This window comes from Trachinotus anak, unplaced genomic scaffold (genome assembly GCF_046630095.1).
Source record: "Trachinotus anak isolate AG129_WGS33_773 ecotype Australia unplaced genomic scaffold, CSIRO_AGI_Tana_v1 ptg000004l, whole genome shotgun sequence".
Lineage (NCBI taxonomy): Eukaryota > Metazoa > Chordata > Actinopteri > Carangiformes > Carangidae > Trachinotus > Trachinotus anak.
The window spans coordinates 281,653-296,610 of NW_027273855.1; the positions used below are offsets into that span (position 1 = coordinate 281,653).

The 14,958-nt window shown below is 40.1% G+C and overlaps 1 protein-coding gene and 1 long non-coding RNA gene across 2 annotated transcripts in view; both read left to right on the forward strand.

Moving 5' to 3' along the window:
• Positions 1–14,958, forward strand: part of LOC139619967 (tumor necrosis factor receptor superfamily member 14-like) — a 45,446-nt gene that overhangs the window by 5,166 nt on the left and 25,322 nt on the right. The gene's annotated exons all lie outside the window — the stretch shown is intronic.
• Positions 5,147–8,432, forward strand: LOC139619906 (uncharacterized). The gene is made up of 3 exons (XR_011690679.1): positions 5,147–5,875; positions 6,226–6,369; positions 6,459–8,432. It is a non-coding gene; the product is annotated as an uncharacterized lncRNA (long non-coding RNA).

The following is a 14,958-nucleotide window of genomic DNA, read 5'->3' on the forward strand; positions in this document are numbered from 1 at the left end:
TGACCAGATGTACTTTTGTATCCAAAAAAAAAAAAAAAAGAGAGAGACTGATGTGAACTGTGGATTTTGTTCTGGATGTCCAGAAACTGTTGTACATTTATTTTGGATTTGTCCAATTATGAAGAATATTTGGTGAAACCTGAGTTTTCATTCATGAAAATATTGAAGTTTTATTTTCCTGTGGAAGAATTAATTGTTTGGTTTCCTGGAAAATAAAACATAAAAGACGTCTTATAATAAATGATAAATCTCTTTACAATGGCCAAATTCCATGTGTTTAAATTTACATTTACTGTAAGAAACTGTAACTTTATTATTTTTAGAAGAGTTCAAACACTCCATTCATCAACACAGTCTAAAACAAAAAGCAGTTAAAACCGTAACAGTTTGTACTGTTTTAAAAATCTTCATATGAGTCATTACTGCCTTTAATATTCATTAGACTGGTGACTGATGGGGGGGGGCACGTACAGGAGGGAGGGGGCAGACCTGGTGACCTGACAGCAACTTTGCCCTAAATCCTGCCCAGACCACAGAACTGATTATTGACCCACGCAGAAGCAAAGAGCTGCACATCATTATGAACAGGTGAGACAGAAGTAGCTCTGCACGATAGCCGGAGCTTTAATGGAGTAAGGCGTGAGTTTGGAAGCTCCTGCCGATTTCGATCAAAATTGTTATATTTACGTTACTTTTTTCGTCCTGTCTTACACAGCAGAACTCCAGAATACCCTCGGCGATGTTTTGTCTACTATCAAGCTCGACCTGCAAGCAGTGAAAACACAGCTAGCGAATGACAAAGCTGCTACCGATACTTTTCAATAAATAAGGTGGATGCGTCATTGAATTGCTAAATCTCATTAATTTTCATGACCTTAAGTGTTTTTTTGTGATTTTTCCTTTTCTATTATTAAATAGTTAAAACCCAGGACAGAATTAGGACAGAGTTTATTATTAAATGCTTTATTATCAAAATTTTTTCAGAAAAATCTTAAATAAAAAGTGCACGCAAACCAGTGAACTAATTAAAACAAACAAGTACTGTTGAGAAACTATAATACAAAAATTAAATTAAAATTCTCAACAACAAAAACAACAACTGGTGAAAATATAAATAATATGTAAACAACTTAAGAACCCCCAAAGCCTTTAGTTAGTCTGTGCAGAACAAAGGTTCTGGTTACAGGTTTTTGTTCAAGAACAGTATCATATTAACATTTTTTGCTTTTAATGCACTTCGTCTGTGACTCAATAACTGCCCTGCTTTTGAAAAAATCCTCTCAGCTGGCACTGATGTTCACTGAAATTCCTGAAGCCATCATCCTCTACTATGGAAAGAGGTTGCAGGTCTTTCACAATAATCTCTGCCAGGCTCTTTGTGATCTCCTCTGCTCTTGGGGAATCAGCTAAGTGAAATAATAAAAGAAATAAGCCTTTAGCACAGCTATGTGTAGTTTAAATGCAGTAATCATACAGTATCCCTTTGACAGTTAACACAAAAGGGCAATAATATTCAATAAATTCTGAGCCATGTTATCTTCAGTATATGTGTTTCAATTCCAGTAAATGTATTCATTTAAATAACACATTTCAATGGGATAAATATTACATCAAGGTCTTAGCATAATTTATACTTTTTGAGTTGGCTAAAGTAATAAATAACAGTTTCACTTTGTCACTGTCAACACTATAACCTGCCTGGATATTCTCCTCCATGCTGAAAGGCCTCTGCCAATGACCTCTGCCTCTGGACTGGGGGTCTTGCAGCGGGGCCAGGGGGTGGGGGATTTCTCTCCTCCTCTCTCCGTTTTTGTAGCTCCATGTTTTCCTTTGGATGGTTTTCTATATGTTTATATAAATTGGTAGTGTTTCCACTATACCTGACTAGCGTTTTACAAATCCCACATTTTGCTGTTGTCTCGTTTTGGGCTTGAAAATACAGCCACACGGCTCCTCTTCCTCTCTGCCATTCTTCTGTTGTATTTTCTCTGTGCGTGCTGATGAACCTGAGCTGGAAACTTGCTTGTTTGTTTGTTTGTTTGTTTGTTTGTTTGCTTTGTGCGTCTAAGTCACATCATCTAAACATTCTTATTATTTAAATGGTTAATGGCAATAGAGATCCCAGCATTGCTGGGTCAGGCGCACCTCTCAGATTTATTAGTTGGAATATCAGAGGTATGGGTAATCCTGTCAAGAGATCTAAGGTTTTTACACACTTGAAACGTTTAAACTCTGATATAGTATTTTTACAGGAGACTCACCTTCGCATTGGGTAAGTCAAGTCTTCCACTCAAATTTTAACTCAAAAGCTAGAGGGGTCGCTATTCTCATTAATAAGAAAGTTCAATTCTCATCCACTGATGTTATCGCTGATAGGAACGGCAGATACCTTATAGTTGCTGGTACCCTGATGCAAAAAAAGGTTTCGTTAGTAAATGTATATGCCCCAAATTTCAATGATGTTGAATTTGCTAACAGATTGCAGAGTAATATCCCCTTCTTAAATACTCACCTGCTGATCCTCGGAGGGGATCTAAATTGTGTTTTTGATCCAAGCTTGGATTGTTCCTTGTAATCTGACCCAATCTGCTATGTCTAAAGCATTCTCAGATTTTATGAAACAGAATGGTCTCATTGATCCGTAGAGATCTCGTAACCCTTCTATTAAAAAATTGTCTTTCTTCTCTCAGGTGCACCTTTCGTATTCTAGGATTGATTATTTTTTTATTGACAGCGCTCTTAATTCATGTGTAAATTCTTCGGACTATTTAGGTATTGTAATATCTGACCATTCACCTTTGTTATTAGATATTCAACTTTCTTCTTATAAACGTAGCCCACCACTTTGGAGATTCAATTCTCTTCTTTTGGCTGATAAAGAATTTTGTGAACTCATTTCAAATTCTATTGATGAGTTCTTGTCTTTCAATCAAAATGACTCCTCTTCATATTCATTGCTGGGAGACACTTAAATGCTACCTTCGTGGTCAAATTATTTCTTACTCTGCCCTATCTAATAAAAACACTAATGCTAGACTTAATGAACTTACATCTGCGATCAGTACCCTTGATCAAAGTTATGTGCTGAACCCTTCTCCTGAACTACTTAATCAGCGTATTGATTTGCAAGCAGAATTCGATCTCATCTCAACTGAAGAGGAAGAGCGCTTGTTACTACGCACTTGCGGCTCACATTACGAACATGGCGACAAGGCAAGTTGTTTACTGGCACATCAGTTACGACGTCAAACCACTTCCCGTTTGATACCTAGTATTAAAAACACTCATGACACTATTATTACGGATCCCTTGGAAATTAATGCTACTTTTAAATCATTTTATTCTTCATTATATAAATCTGAATTTCCTACAGACAACATTAAAATGAACGAATTCCTTCAGAACCTTTCGAATCCTGTCATTGATATTAATACTTCCAGACAATTGGACTCCCCACTCTCCCTTGAAGAAGTATCAAATGCTATTAAAGCTATGCAGTCTAACAAAGCCCCAGGCCCTGATGGCTTTCCGATTGATATTCGTCCCCTAAAGCCAGTGTCCATACTAATGATGTTTACTCTGATTATTTTGTTCTTGGTCGCGGAACCCACCAAGGTTGTCCATTGTCGCCTTTGCTCTTCGCCATAGCTGTCGAGCCTCTGTCTATTACATTAAGATCTTCCCCCTTAGTTAAAGGAATCACCCGTAATGGAATGGAATATAAATTATCGCTATACGTGGATGATTTGTTGTTGTATATAACTGATCCTACAGTTTCTATCCCTGCTGTTTTGGGTATTCTGGAGGACTTCAGCACCTTTTCAGGTTATAAATTAAATTTAGGGAAAAGTGAGTGTTTTCCCATTAATACTGCAGCATGTCTTCTTCAGCAGTCAGACTTACCTTTTCAGTTTAGTCCATCAGGGTTTAAATACCTAGGTATCAACGTGACTCGTTCTTTATCCAGCCTTGCATCAGCTAATTTTACTCCCCTTATCTCAAAGATTACATCTGATATTCAAAGATGGGGTAACCTCCCCCTTTCGTTAATTGGCAAGAACAATGTTGTTAAAATTAATATCTTACCAAAACTTCTATTTTTATTCCAGTCAATTCCTCTTTTTCCACCTAAACATTTTTTTGACTCACTGGACAAGATAATTAGTTCTTTTATTTGGGGCGGGAAGCCACCTAGAGTTCGTAAATCTTTACTGCAGAGATGCAGATTTAGGATTTGCATTACCTAATTTCCAAGCCTATTATTGGGCTGCTCACATCCATAAACTTTGCTACTGGTTAAAATCTTCTGGACCCTCTTGGTGTAAATTGGAACTATCATCCTGTAAGAGATCTTCCATACCTGCTTTACTTTATTCCTCTTTACCTACAAAACCCTCTTTATATACTGAGAATCAAGTCGTTCTTAACACACTTAAAATCTGGTTTCAATTTAGGCGGCATTTTAAATTTGTAGATGCATCTTCCTCAAGTCTTATAAATAACAACCATTTATTTCCTCCATCGCTTTTGGACCCAACAATTTCAATGTGGCATGACAAGGGTATTACGCAATTTAAACATTTATATGTAGGTGGTGTATTTGATAGCTTTGCCAATTTGTTGTCTCGCTATGGCCTCCCTGTTAGTCATCTATTTCGCTATTTTCAAACTCGCAGTTTTGTAACTGAGTGTTTCCCTAATTTCCCCTCTTTACCGCCGGAACAGCAATGGGAAAAATGTTATCATTTACTCCTCATCACAGAGGAATCACTTCAAAGTTGTACAATATTATTTTGGCTTTTAGCGACCACTCAAATGTTAAACTCAAGAGTGCATGGGAAGGGGAACTGGGAATACAAATACATGAGGAGTCTTGGGAACAAGCCATAGAGAGGGTAAAATCTACCACTTCTTGTGCACGTCTTGGACTTATTCTATTTAAGGTCGTACACAGGGTGCATTTCTCCAAGACGAGACTGTCTGTACTATATCCGGAAGTGGAAGAGAAATGTGATAAATACCATGGCTCTCCTTGTCACCTCAGCCACATGCTTTTTCTTTGTCCTGGTCTGAAAGATTTTTGGGCGGGTTATTTTATTATTATGTCAACTGTTCTTGGTGTAAATCTCCTTTTACTCTGAGAGCTACTGTGACAAATTTGATCATTTAACAAGACATCAATTATCAAAATCCAGAACTCACATTTTGAACCAAAAACATCTGAAACTCACTTCAGAGTCAAAAATCTGAGTCACGATTCAGTCAGAGCTGAATACACAGACATGATGACACCACTGCAGATAAACATCCATTAAATCTGCTCAGAAACCAGAGAAGAAGAAGAAGAAGCTCCTCAGTCAGTGATCAGTTCATCGACAGGAACTTAAAATAACTTCAAATGAAAAACTTCAGTACACTTCATTAAACAGGACTCGTGTTGAAACTCACAGCTGAACTCATTCTAAAAGTGGCCCTGCTCTAAAACAGGGCCACGTGTTGGAGACCCCTGATCTACACTTTGTCAGAAATATGAGTTATTTCCTGTAGCCTTCTGAAAAAAGAAAAAACTGTTGTGCCTGAGCTGTATCAGGCCTTCACCGTCTTCATCAGACTCTGAAACAGAAATAAAAAAGAAGAGAAAAACCCCATGATACAGGAAAAGTTATGAAGTTAGCTGGATAACCCACTTATCTCACTTAGTGGCGCAGGCCCTTGATCTTGATGTGATATTGACACGACTGCTGTGTTGTCTTTAACAGCTACAGTCGTTGGAAGAGACTGACTCCACAGTCGGGCCCACGCTGCAACAATGGGACGTTTAGGAACCAACCCAATGGCCTGAATACGTGTTTCCCCTGCAACACCTGAGACCCAGGTACAGTCAGGCCCAGGATGTTCAGTTAAATTAAGATATTTAACTAATTAAAAGTATGGTCTGTAATTAGAAGGTGTATGCTTTAATGATAGTGTGCTGGTCCACGAGCGACCCCTGGGGGTGAACTTGTTAAAATGCCATGTTTTAAATGTAGTGTTTGTCAGTCTGTGGCCACGGAGCCTTGTGCTGAGTGGTGTATGTATGTTTTTTTCAATGTTAAATCACATCCTGTGTGAATTCAAACATTATTATTTGAATTGGCTGTTTTCCAGTGTTGCTGGAATGAAGGTTTGAGACACACTGATCTAAGTTTAAACATAAAATAATGAAGATGATGTTTATTTTTTTAGCTCATGGTCTCTTTGCCCAGCAGAAGTGTACGACAGCAACCGACACAGTTTCTGATATTTTAAGTGGGTATTTCTGCAAAAGTCTGGCCAGTGGTGCAGAGGAACACCAACGCTGTGAACCTGGTCAGAGGGTCAAAGAACCTGGTAAGACAAATGAAAGCGTGACAGTGAAGCTTGAGTTTTTCCTGGTCTGATAAATGATGGATTTCCTTGTGTAATTTTCTGTGAGGAAGCAGCAGAACTGATACCGTGTGTGCAGACTGTCCACCAGGCTGTTTTCCAGAGGACGGTGTGGCCTGCACAGCGTGGACAGTGCAGGACATTTTAATTAAAGAACGACTCCAGAGGCACAAAGAACATCACTCTGACCAAGTGTGCCCTGGTCATGATCATGGTTATTAGTGTGATATTTATGACTTCATCCTCATTTTATCTCTTTATGTGCGGGCGCTTAGCTAAAGAAATGAAAGTGACAGCTGTGGTTATTAGACGTGGGGTTGTGTGAGGCACTGATCTCCAGTCAGTGTGTTACCTGCAGCAGGTTCAGTTCAGAGAAGCAGCAGGAGCTGAGTGATGAGCTGCTGTGTTCAGGGTCAGCAGAAAAAAACTGTTTGAGCCATTAAAAAAAAAAGAACATCAGTTGAAGTGTTCGCTTTATTTTGAGTATTTTCTCTCTTTATCTGTCGTCAAACAGACCTTTACTTTGGAACTACAGGAATACGATAGTTCAGTGGTTGGAGCAGAAGATGAAGAAGCTCCTGTGGTTCTCTGAACTGAGAGCGCACTGACCTCATTCTACTGCAGGTAACACACTGACTATAGATCAGTACCTCACACAACCCCACATCTAATAACCACAGCTGTCAATTTAATCTTCAGAACACATTTGAAATATTTTATAATGAAAGTTTTGCTGTTGTGAGAATTAAGTTGTGATTTCAAACAAAAAACTATGAGGACAGTGTAATAATTAGTGAGTAAAATGGGGATATTTTGAGACTAATGTTAAAAATAAAGTATTAAGAGATGTTTTATTAACTGGGCAACTGGTGAGAGCCTCCATCAGCTTCTACGTGTCAAATAACAGCTGCTGATGACTTGAAGTTACAGGTCTCAAAAATGAGCCACTTTTTATTATAGATCTTTAGATATTGGAATTAAATCAGCTCCATGACGTTTCAGTCTGTAATGACCCAGGTTGAGACTGAATTCACTTAGTTTGTGAAATATTTCAATCTTTTCTTCCAGCTCCTCCATTGTAAATATGTCACTGATTCATTTATATGGATCTTTTTTTTTCATCACTGCAACATTAGTTTATATTTATTTTTGGTCAAGATGACTTTTTAAATGAATTCCTTAACAAAGAACTGAAGCAGTCTCTCACTTCTCTCGTCCGACAGTTGCTCAGAAACCCAAGTTAAAGTGAAAGACGCAGGCCTGAGAAACGATGTTTTCTGCAGCGGTGCATCCAGAAATCATTCCTTTCTGTTCACACCTCCTTTATTGGTTTTATCAGAAACACTTGCTTGTGACCAGGCCTACCTAACTTATCTAATTTCTGCCTCAACATGTTTCAATGACCTGTATAGATCTGCCTATCCACGGCTTCATTTCTGACTGAAATGTGAATTATACTTGTACTATATGTTGTAGTTCCTGACATTTTTTACTGTCAAGATGAATTCGGATGGTTTCTGGAGTAGTTTGACTCAGTAATCACTCCACACTTCAGGCAATAATCTCCAGACTGAACTTAACCCTGAAAAGACTTGTTGAATCTCTCCCCTGCACCAGTGCCCTCGGTGTTTGCTCTGTAACCAGCAGGTGGCGCTTAATAACCGCGTCATGGCTGAGGCCTAACTCACCCTGTACAATCAGACATGTCTGCTCTGGGGCCAGTGTGTGGGTTGTCCTGCTTCCCTTCATACATCTCTTATGGCACAAGTGACTGTATTCATAATGATTTGTTATTTGAACACAAAACAGTAAAACACTATTTAAAAGTACATAAATACAAAAATATTGTGACTAACAGTTAATTACTTCAGGGCATGAAGGAGACCACCTCCTGGAATATGATGTAATGAAGTATTCAGTGGTGAGGCGGACACCTGTTTGATCAGAAGGGAAACTATGGAGGAAAAACACCACGATGCAACTTTCAGTCGTTCATTATTTGACCACCTCACCCTGTCTATAGATCCCTCCATGAACACTGGGCTTTAGTTTCCGGGGCAGTCGACCGGCCCCGTCACACTCACCGGGACAGGTGAGGTCGGTGACCAGAGTGAGCCCAAGAAGCTGTCAAGTTCCTGTTTGCTCTCATGCGAGCAGGCCTGATCAGATTTCAAAATAAAAGCGCTATTCTTATCCTGAACTCCATTTACAGCACAGCTTTGTTAGTGTGTGTTTTATTTTGACACGTAAAACCGGAAACAGAAGCGTTTTTCGGGGGCATCTTGACCACTGCTCCGCCAGCGAAGCCTCCATGGTGTCCACACGGAACAAAGTTTAAAGCAGCTCCACAAGTTGTTTTTTTCCGACAGTTTCGGACGAAACGTGTCTCGTGTTATGTGAAGTTGTGTTGTGATGTTAAAGGTCAAAGTGTCGCCCCGTCTGCTTGACTTTCAGCAGGGTTCCTGGTTCTAAGCTAGGTCAGTCGCTCCCGCTCACCTGGTTCTAAGCTAGGTCAGTCGCTCCCGCTCACCTGGTTCCTGGGTCTAAGCTAGGTCAGTCGCTCCTGCTCACCTGGTTCCTGGGTCTAAGCTAGGTCAGTCGCTCCCGCTCACCTGGTTCTTGGGTCTAAGCTAGGTCAGTAGCTCCTGCTCACCTGGTTCTAAGCTAGGTCAGTCGCTCCCGCTCACCTGGTTCCTGGGTCTAAGCTAGGTCAGTAGCTCCTGCTCACCTGGTTCTAAGCTAGGTCAGTCGCTCCTGCTCACCTGGTTCTAAGCTAGGTCAGTTACTCCTGCTCACCTGGTTCCTGGGTCTAAGCTAGGTCAGTCTCTCCTGCTCACCTGGTTCTAAGCTAGGTCAGTTACTCCTGCTCACCTGGTTCCTGGGTCTAAGCTAGGTCAGTCGCTCCTGCTCACCTGGTTCCTGGGTCTAAGCTAGGTCAGTCGCTCCTGCTCACCTGGTTCTAAGCTAGGTCAGTCGCTCCTGCTCACCTGGTTCCTGGGTCTAAGCTAGGTCAGTCGCTCCCGCTCACCTGGTTCTAAACTAGGGCAGTCACTCCTGCTCACCTGGTTCTAAGATAGGTCAGTCACTCCTGCTCACCTGGTTCTAAGCTAGGTCAGTCGCTCCCGCTCACCTGGTTCCTGGGTCTAAGCTAGGTCAGTCGCTCCCGCTCACCTGGTTCCTGGGTCTAAGCTAGGTCAGTCGCTCCCGCTCACCTGGTTCCTGGGTCTAAGCTAGGTCAGTCGCTCCTGCTCACCTGGCCAATGTCAAACTCACCGAGGTGTCACAGAAATAATGACAACAGAAATTATAATAATTGTTTCATGTTTAAAGGCTTTCCCAACATCATAAGAGCTCAGACTTGTCGTGAATATTTTATTTTGTTTTATTGCATTTTGTGTTAAGTTGTTCAGTTGCTTCAACAAGTTAATTAACGTCTCATATCTAATTATTTCTCTTACTCATTTGTGGGAATGTGCCCTTCTGCTCTGTAGCTCACTATCTTTTATTCTTTGCTTCAGTTTGAGTCGATGATCAGATGCAGATTATCTCTTGCTGATGAAATGAACCTTGAGGAACGTCCTATATTTTATATTTACCTTTATTCAGGTGAACCCCATTGAGACAGAAATCTCATTTTCAAGAGAGACCTGAATGAACATAAAAATATAATTAAAGAAAAAGAATTTACAACACAATTTAAGTGACAAACTAAACTTCACACAATTGTAATAAAAATAACACACAAGAGAAATTAAAAAATATAAAACACAAAGATTAAAGTAGCCATTTATCAGATGAGGGAAAAAAGCCTCATCAGTTAAAACAATTTGATTCTGTTCTGGGACGGTTTAGATCTTGTTTCTAAAGTGTAGATAACTTATGAGAATATCCATTTTTAAGTGCTCAGGAGCTTATTCCATGTGTCTGGAGCATTAAATCCAGATGTGGTCTTTCCAAATTCAAAATTAACTTTCAGGTACATGGAGTGTTGGCCAATCATGTGACCGAGTTTGGTGAGAGATGAAATGTGAGACGATCTTTTCCCAATCAGGGCTTTATCAGTAAATAGGTACCATGTATGTCACGTCTCTCAGATGTGACAACTGAACTTTGCTCCAAACACTGACAAAGACACAATGGTGTCACTAAAAGTAAAATAATGTTCTTGAAGACCGTTGATGCTGAACCTCGTTTATATCCTTATTCCTCCTTCTATCAACTCTGCCTCAGTTTCACTGTGAATCACTGAATATAATATTTAACCGTGTGAACCCGTCATTCGTCACTGGATTGTATATTATTGTGTTGACTGGCCTGCCCTGTTTGTGGACTTCAGCCACACCACCTCTCTACAGTATAAACACTGTGGGTCTGATTCTTTTTATGCTGCCTCATCTCTTGTCTGAACTATGTGGTTATGTCATCTTTGATAAACAACATAAATATGTTGTTCTTTAGCTCCAGAGACTCCAAAAGTAGAGATTGTTTTATTTTCCCTCAGTCTGGAAAATAATATTTGTGTGTAGTTTCTTCCTCTTTTGACTTACAGTGGGTACGGAAAGTATTCAGACCCCTTTAAATTTTTCACTCTTTGTTTCATTGCAGCCATTTGCTAAAATCAAAAAAGTTCATTTTATTTCTCATTAATGTACACTCAGCACCCCATCTTGACAGAAAAAAGAAATGTAGAAATTTTTGCAAATTTATTAAAAAAGAAAAACTGAAATATCACATGGTCATAGGTATTCAGACCCTTTGCTCAGTATTGAGTAGAAGCACCCTTTTGAGCTAGTACAGCCATGAGTCTTCTTGTGAATGATGCAACAAGTTTTTCACACCTGGATTTGAGGATCCTCTGCCATTCTTCCTTGCAGATCCTCTCAAGTTCCGTCAGGTTGGATGGTGAATGTTGGTGGACAGCCATTTTCAGGTCTCTCCAGAGATGCTCAATTGGGTTTAGGTCAGGGCTCTGGCTGGGCCCGTCAAGAATGGTCACAGAGTTGTTCCGAAGCCACTCCTTTGTTATTTTAGCTGTGTGCTTAGGGTCATTGTCTTGTTGGAAGGTGAACCTTCGGCCCAGTCTGAGGTCCTGAGCACTCTGGAAGAGGTTTTCTTCCAGGATATCTCTGTACTTGGCCGCATTCATCTTTCCTTCAATTGCAACCAGTCGTCCTGTCCCTGCAGCTGAAAAACACCCCCATAGCATGATGCTGCCACCACCATGTTTCACTGTTGGGATTGTATTGGGCAGGTGATGAGCAGTGCCTGGTTTTCTCCACACATACTGCTTAGAATTAATGCCAAAAAGTTCAATCTTCGTCTCATCAGACCAGAGAATCCTATTTCTCATAGTCTGGGAGTCCTTCATGTGTTTTTTGGCAAACTCTATGCAGGCTTTCATATGTCTTGCACTGAGGAGAGGCTTCCGTTAGGCCACTCTGCCATAAAGCCCTGACTGGTGGAGGGCTGCAGTGATAGTTGACTTTGTGGAACTTTCTCCCATCTGCCCACTGCATCTCTGGAGCTCAGCCACAGTGATCTTTGGGTTCTTCTTTACCTCTCTCACCAAGGCTCCTCTCCCACGATTGCTCAGTTTGGCTGGACGGCCAGGTCTAGGAAGAGTTCTGGTCGTCCCAAACTTCTTCCATTTAAGGATTATGGAGGCCACTGTGCTCTTAGGAACCTTGAGTGCTGCAGAAATTCTTTTGTAACCTTGGCCAGATCTGTGCCTTGCCACAATTCTGTCTCTGAGCTCCTTGGGCAGTTCCTTCGACCTCATGATTCTCATTTGCTCTGACATGCTCTGTGAGCTGTAAGGTCTTATAGACAGGTGTGTGCCTTTCCTAATCAAGTCCAATCAGTTTAATTAAACACAGCTGGACTCCAATGAAGGAGTAGAACCATCTCAAGGAGGATCAGAAGAAATGGACAGCATGTGAGTTAAATATGAGTGTCACAGCAAAGGGTCTGAATACCTATGACCATGTGATATTTCAGTTTTTCTTTTTTAATAAATTTGCAAAAATTTCTACATTTCTGTTTTTTTCTGTCAAGATGGGGTGCTGAGTGTACATTAATGAGAAATAAAATGAACTTTTTTGATTTTAGCAAATGGCTGCAATGAAACAAAGAGTGAAAAATTTAAAGGGGTCTGAATACTTTCCATACCCACTGTATGTCATTTTCTTTCTCTTTCTCGCTACCCAGCAAAACATGTCACAATTACAACTAGTTCAGTTTTAGTTGAGTTGTACATCATAAAACCTTGAGATCTGTGAGGGCTTCATTGTTCCCTCCACAGGTAACAGTACAGGTGACTGATCTTTATACACGGCCTCAAGGCTCAGACAGACCTTCTTCTAATGTTGATTGTGTTTGTCTGGTGTCCTGACCACTGGATGTTCCCGCCAAGACTCTTCATGTTTGTGCTTGTGTTATAGTAACTCTCTGAGAATCACAGTGTTGGTGTAATTTCAGCCTTTTATTCGTGGGAGTCAAGTTTTTATTGATATTGGTATAATTTGTATTTATCCCATTGAAACCACAGATGGATAAAATAACCAGAAAAAGCAAACTGTCAGTCCAGGATTTGAACACACATTCATAATAATTTGTACACACAAAGGTGTCATAGCCATGATGTTAGTTAGTGTTATCAGTCAGCTGCAACTAACTATTGTTTATCATGACTTATGAAATGTTTTAAATAACTACATCAGGTATTTTACCATAAAAAAAAAAAAAAAGGTGAAAAATGGCCGTTACACCTTTGCAGAGCGACACCAACAGTCCAGAACCCAAAGACATTTTATTTCTCTCATATATGATAAAAAGAAGTTGTGAATCTTCAATCTGCTTTTTTGCCTAAAAAAGGACTAGAATGATTATTAGACTACTAAATATTTGTATTCAGCAGGTAGTGTGATGGTACCTGTCGTCATTACGAGCTTTAAAGCAAAATTCAAGGAAACTAGAAAGAAGGTGGCGTTCTACTAACTTCGAAGAATCTCTAAAGGCTTGGAAAGACAGCCTATTGGCGTATAAAAAAAGCCTCCATAAAGCCAGAACATCCTATTATTCATCATTGATAGAAGAAAACAAGAACAATCCCAGGTTTCTGTTCAGCACTGTAGCCAGGCTGACAGACAGCTACAGCTCTGTTGATCCATCTATTCCTTTAGCCCTCAGTTGTAATGACTTTATGAGCTTCTTTACAAATAAAATTGTCTCTGTTAGAGAAAAAATTCACCATCTCCTCCCCACAGCTGACTCAGATGTACTGTCCAGTTCAGCAGCCTCACAGTCGACTGTAACTGGCTTATATTTTGACTGTTTCTCTCCTGTACATCTCCCTGAGCTCACTTCAACAGTTTCATCATCTAAACCATCGACTTGTCTTCTAGACCCTGTTCCAACAAGGTTGTTCAAAGAAGTTTTTCCTTTAATCGACAATTCTATATTAAGTCTGATTAACTTATCTTTATCAACTGGTTATGTACCGCAGTCTTTTAAAGTTGCAGTAATTAAACCTCGACTTAAAAAGCCTACTCTTGATCCTGATGTTTTAGCCAATTATAGACCTATATCCAACCTCCCCTTTATTTCCAAAATCCTTGAGAAGGTCGTTGCAAACCAGTTATGTGATTATTTGCACAGAAATGGTTTGTTTGAAGATTTTCAGTCAGGTTTTAGAGTCCATCATAGCACAGAAACTGCTCTGGTTAAGGTTACCAATGATCTCCTCATAGCTTCAGACAATGGACTTGTCTCTATACTTGTCCTGCTAGATCTTAGTGCTGCATTTGACACCATCGATCATAAGATTCTATTACAGAGACTAGAACATATGATCGGCATTAAAGGAACCGCACTAAGCTGGTTTAAGTCATATCTGTCAGATAGACTCCAGTTTGTTCATGTTAATAATGACTCCTCTATCATAACTAAAGTCAGTCATGGAGTTCCACAAGGTTCGGTGCTAGGACCAATACTCTTCAGTCTATATATGCTTCCTCTGGGAAACATTATTAGGAGGCACCAGATAAATTTCCATTGTTACGCAGATGACACCCAGCTGTACTTATCCATGAAGCCAGGTGAGACTAATCAGGTAGCCAAGCTTCAGGTGTGTCTTAAGGACATAAAAACCTGGATGACCAGTAATTTCTTACTCTTAAACTCAGACAAAACTGAAGTTATTGTAATTGGCCCAAAACACCTCAGAGATACACTATGTGATAATACTCTGGATGACATCACCTTGGCCTCCAGTGCTACAGTCAGAAACCTTGGTGTCATTTTTGACCAGGACTTGTCCTTTACTTCACATATAAAGCAAGTCTCTAGGACAGCCTTCTTCCACCTGCGCAATATTGCAAAAATCAGACCCATTCTGTGTCTAAAGGAAGCTGAAAAACTAGTTCATGCATTTGTTACCTCAAGACTGGACTACTGTAACTCTTTATTGTCAGGATGTCCCAAAAATTCAGTAAAAAGCCTCCAATTGATCCAAAATGCGGCAGCACGAGTACTGACAGGAACTAGGAAACGAGA